Here is a 5,819-nt window from a genome sequence, read left to right as displayed (position 1 = left end):
GATTTTAATAGACCCACTCAGACTTATACCTTTATGTTGATAATCTTTAAAATAGTCTTCTTGGGTGAGTCCTTTTTAGAACATTTTAAAGACAACATAAAAATTTTTCTCTTCAGATATTTCTGGAAGGGAAAGATTTTTTGGATTTGTAATTCATGGCCTGATCACTAAGAAATCATGTTTGAGATTTAAAATTGTACTTGGGTTAGATCTCCCATTATTTATCAGCCCATGGTCATATCATGTTCTTAGAAAATGCAAATAATTTTCTTTCGAGCTGCACCCTCCCTTCTTCACCACCAATGGAAAATATCAATAGGTCACACATTGTGACAATGGTAAGTTGCGCCTCAATATAAGCACTAAAACAAAACAAAATAAAACACTGCAAGAGCTGAAAATATGTACTTTTATATCTTTATGCTGGGGCAGACATTTTGTGGCTGATGAAAAAACTGTAAGAAGCTACCCTTATTCTCTCAGTAAGTCCAGTTCTCTGCTATCCACTGTGTCTGTATTCCTCCTGCTTGCTGTCCAGAGGCAAGCATGGACCCCCTATAAACAGAAGGACAAAAGCGGCGCCTGTGGCTCAGTGAGTAGGGCGCCAGCCCCATATGCCGAGGGTGGCGGGTTCAAACCCAGCCCCGGCCAAACTGCAACCAAAAAAAAAAATAGCCGGGCGTTGTGGCGGGCGCCTGTAGTCCCAGCTGCTTGGGAGGCTGAGGCAAGAGAATCGCGTAAGCCCAAGGGTTAAGAGGTTGCTGTGAGCCGTGTGACGCCACGGCACTCTACCTGAGGGCGGTACAGTGAGACTCTGTCTCTACAAAAAAAAACCCTGGCAATGAGCTTCTCGAACCTGTCCAGCCTTAGTATTTGTCTTTGTGGAAAATGTTAGAAAAAATGCTTCTCCAAAGACCAGACATATATTAAATAAATAAAAGCAGTCCTGGGTTACAAATGAGATGGGTTCTGTAGGTCTGCTTTTAAGTTGAATTTGTATGTAAGTTGGAACAGGGACATTTCCCTATCACCTGTAAATAGCCTCCATTCGTAAGTGGGAGTCGCACTTAAGTCGGAAGTTTGTAACTTGGGGACTGCCTATAACAGGGTCTTTTCAAGTGATGAATCTTGACCTGTGTAAAACTGTATAGCCACACAGCACTTAACAGTTTTCACAAAACTTTCCCACCTATTATCTCCCTCTCCCTCTCACAAAACTTTCCCACCTATTTATAGATGAAGAACCCATGACTCCTGGAGGTTAAGGGATTTTGCTTAACCCCTTAATGGGCAGCCATTCAGGACCCTCAGCTCTTGGTAATTCCACATTGTTCTACCATAGTGAACAAAGACTTTACTGATGGAAGAGTCTAACCTCGGGCCCATCAGGTAACGTGGCTGGTTCTAGGCTCAGCCTGTGGCTTCTCCCATGGCAGCCAGTGGAGCGCCCTGTGATGTGGACAGGTCCTGCCTCTGCACGTGGTGCTGTTACTTTCCCTTTCGCTGAGAAGCATGTAAGGCCCCTTTGGTGCAGGCATCCCAGTTCCTAGCACAGTGCCTCGCACATGAGACACCCAGAAGATGTTTGAATAAAGATTCTCTAGTTCTAGACCACCACCTGCCAAACCATCTTCATAAAACGTGCCTGTTCCATCAACCCAGTTTCACCCTGTGTATGCAGAGTGTTACTCTGGCAGAAAAGTTGAAACACAGACCAAATTCCAAGTTCCTAAGAGTGCTTTGGTCTTTCTCTGACTTCAAGATGGGACCCTGGCCACACACTTTTTATGTAGCACAGATAACTCTTTTAAAAAACTGTTTTAAAATGTTCCTTTTGGAAAGATGTTTGGAGATCACTTAGGGATCTAAAAATAGACCTGCCATTCAATCCTTCAATTCCTCTATTAGGTATATATCAGAGGACAAAAAATCACTTTATAACAAAGATATTTGCAGAATGTTTATTGCAGCCCAATTCATAATCGCTAAGTCATGGAAGAAGCCCAAGTGCCCATCGATCCACGAATGGATTAATAAATTGTGGTATATGTACACCACGGAATATTATGCAGCCTTAGAGAAAGATGGAGACTTTACCTCTTTCATGTTTACATGGAAGGAGCTGGAACATATTCTTCTTAGCAAAATATCTAAAGAATGGAAGAAAAAGTATCCAATGTACTCAGCCCTACTATGAAACTAATTTATAAGCACCCACACTTCCATATGAAAGCTATAACCCAAGTACAGCCCAAGATGAAGGGGAAAGAGGAAAGGAGAGGGAAGGGAGGATGGGTGGAGGGAGGGCAATTGATGGGACCTATGGTGCATTCTACAAGGGTACTTGTTAAATCTACTAAGGGTAGAATATAAATATCTTAACACAATAACTAAGAAAATGCAGTGAAGGCTTTGTCAACCAGTTTGATGAAAGTATTTCAAATTGTATATAAAACCAGCACATTGTACCCCATAATTTCATTAATGTACACAGCTATGATTTAATAAAAAATAAATGAGTGAACTGTTTTAGCTATTGAAGCATTACCACTTGTGTCTTCAAATGCAGTGATTCTTAGCAATCACGAGTAGCACACAATTACTGATTTAAGCATCCCAGCACAGTTCCTTTTCCTCACTTTCTCTCTCTCTTGCTTTAGTCCCCTGTGCAACATCTCTGTGGAGCCTGTGGGCATGGAAAGCATGGTGAAGGACTATTAAAAGTGGAAGGAGAAATTGTGCTTCTTTTTTTTTTTAATTTTCCACTGTGCTTGTCTTAACTTCTGGGTCAGTAGATTTCCTAAAGGGAGCCTTGATTTTTAATATATGATCTACTGTGGGAAGATTGTGTGGAAATCAGTGTCATTTGAACATTGTAAGGAATGTAACCATAAAAATACAACAACAATAAAAGCAAAACCAGGTGCATTTCAAAAACCAGGAACCTCTGCATTCTGACATGGCAGAATGAGATTGTGGCTTCAGCTCACGCCCCTGGGATGTGCAGGCTGCTGCAACTTCAGCATCGGTGGCTGCTTTTCCACATCTGTAATTGTACTACAAGGCTGTTGGCGAGGCTGCGTCCAACACTTCTCTCTCCAGGCAGCTCTCCTAGAGTTTAGGAGAAAGGAAAGCCAAAGAAAAACTGGGGAATCCTTGTAACTGACCATGCTATATGCCTTGGCCTTGGTAGGGGGATATGGGGAAGATTCAAGGGACCGGCAAAGGAGCTGGACCATCTCTGTGTAACAACCTCCAGGAAGATACACAAGGGGCCCTACTCCCACTGGGCTCTGTGAGAGGCCCCCTGTTCCCAGCACCAGGCAGAGCACTGTGTGGGGGAGATGACTGATACCTCCAGCAGTCAGGTGCAATGAGAAGGCGGCACCCTGGCTGAGGCCACGCGTAACAAGCACCTTGTTCCGGCATGGGAAGGCCTGCAGTGCTCTTTGTGTTGGGGGTGCCCCTGAGGAGTTACCCACATCCAGCACAATTCCTCAGAGGCTCGGAACAAAAAGGAGCTTTGTGTTGTGCCCAGGGTTTGTGGCTTTAGTTTACTGAACCACCTGATCTAGCCCACAGTTTTTCTTAGACCCACCCTCTATCCCTGTCCCCTGGGCATCCGCCTGCAGCCCTTTCTCCCCCAGGTCTCTGCTCACAGGCTGCCCTCCTCTCCCCTCTGCTAGGAGGCTGCCCTCCTGTCCCCTCCCCTAGTGGTATGTTTTCTCCTCTTGCTTCTGGACACTAACACCCTCCCCCATTCATCCTCTCATTTCTCCTTCCAGAGTTTTCGTACCCTGGGAGAACTATTTGGGTCATATCCCTCTTTGGCCCCTGTCTTCTCATTAGAGTCCACAGTGGCAGCACAGTCATCCCTCAGTTCTAATCTGATGCCTCTCCAGGCATTAGAAAATGCCCTTCCTTCCTTCTTTCCTTTTTTTTTTTTTTTTTAACAGAGCCTCACTCTGTCACCATGGGTAGAGTGCCGTGGTGTCATAGGTCACAGCAACCTCAAACTTGTGGACTCAAGGGATCCTCTTGTCTCAGCCTCCCAAGTAGCTGGGACTACAGGTACCCATGACAACACTTACCTAGTTGTTCTCTTTTCAGTAGAGATGGTGTCTTGCTCTTGCTCAGGCTGGTCTTGAACTCATGAGCTCAGTCAATCCATCCTCCTTGGCCTCCCACAGTGCTAGGAACACAGGTATGAGCCGCCACACCTGCTGAAACTGCTTTGCATGTGCAGGCAAGCAAGAAGACTTGTGCCTCTTAGCTTGCTGTGCTGTCCTCAGACTGCTGCCAGGTAGGTAGCAAAGTATGTTGACCAAAGATATGCAATGGATGCCGCCTAGGCCTGTGTGTAACCTTAGGCCCAGCAAGGAGTGAAGTCAGGATATTCCGCCTCTGGTAAGCTGGAGTGCTGGGATGGGATGGAGGTTCCCATTACCATTATTACCTCCCAGGGCCCATAACTGTGCCGGGATAGCTGCGGAAGGAGGAGGGATGGAGATGTATGGCGACAGCAGGCAGGATCTTTCTTCCCTTTCACGGGTGAAGAGGCTAATCCCGCATAGAAGGATGGGGAGCTTTTCACTGGGAAGTGGAGATCGAAGTGGCCGAGGAGCCAGTGTGGGTGAGGGTAGAATGTCAGTGCAGCGGGGAGACACCAAGAGTGATCAGGGGGAAAGAGGGGCTTTGTGGCAGCCAGTGAGTGTGGTAACATGGAGAAGGGAGTGTATCATGAGCTGCGTCCTCCATGCAGACCCTGTCGTGGGAATCTCTTACACTAAGTTGATCTGGGTGGGCTGCTGGGATCAACACCTGGGGCAGAAGCAGAGGAAGGAAGCAGAATTGGGCAGAGGGAGGAGCTGGTCTGTGACGCAGTCTCAACACAGGTCTCAGCCAGTGGCATCCTGGGGAATTCGGAAGCTGGGATAACCCTTCGGAGTTGTCCTGAGTTGGGACAAAGGGCTTGGACCATTATTCTGTGTCAGGAAGGAGGTGCACCCTTAGGTGAGGCAGCTCTTTTTACCTAAGGTAGTTTCAAAAGAGACAACTAACTGAGCTCAATCCCTGAAGGGGATCATAGCAACTAGGGCCTTGTGGAATTCAGAGCACTCACTACACTATGGAATGTGAGGAATCACGGTCAGGACACTTAGAGAAAAGAAAATCTTTAGAAGGGCTGTGAAGAATTAACAAACAACTGCAAGAGCTGTGGGGGCCAGACTGGGGAAGAGTGTCCCCACCCTGTCCCTGCAGATCCCTTGTTTTCCTTGGTAAGAGTGGCAGTAGCTGTGGTTGGGAGGAGAGAGGCCCTTCTGGGATTTTAGCCCACCTGGGGTCAAGAGGATGGGGCTCTATTTTTCTTGCAACTTTTGGGAATAACAAGAGTGGACCACGAAGAAGTTTTTGACTTTACCGTATGCTGCCCTAGGAAGCCACCCCTACTGCCCAGGCTGCAGACATTGGCTTGGTCCCAGCATACTCTCTCTCAGACTGACAGTGCAATAGGATTCCAGAAGACTGGCCAAATTTCAATCGTTTGGAGGTCATTTTAGGAGAAAGATGAATCTGAATGAACTCTGGCTCCATCCTCCAACCTCCATGCATCAGTATACGTGGGAGAAGAAAACAGTCATGACCTGTTCTATCCCCCTGTCTCCCCAAAGCACCCTCCCAACTGCAGGTGGGATCAGGGATAAGGCTGGATTGGTAACTTAGGTAATCATCACTCCATCAACGTCATCTAAGTTTCACAGAGTGTGTGTGTGTCATGTGTCACTCCCTAAAGCAGTGCTTGTCCCTGGATATCAGGG

Source organism: Nycticebus coucang, chromosome 1 (assembly GCF_027406575.1).
Source record: "Nycticebus coucang isolate mNycCou1 chromosome 1, mNycCou1.pri, whole genome shotgun sequence".
NCBI lineage: Eukaryota > Metazoa > Chordata > Mammalia > Primates > Lorisidae > Nycticebus > Nycticebus coucang.
The sequence above is the reverse complement of the archived record's forward strand: the minus strand, read 5'-3'. Positions refer to the sequence as shown.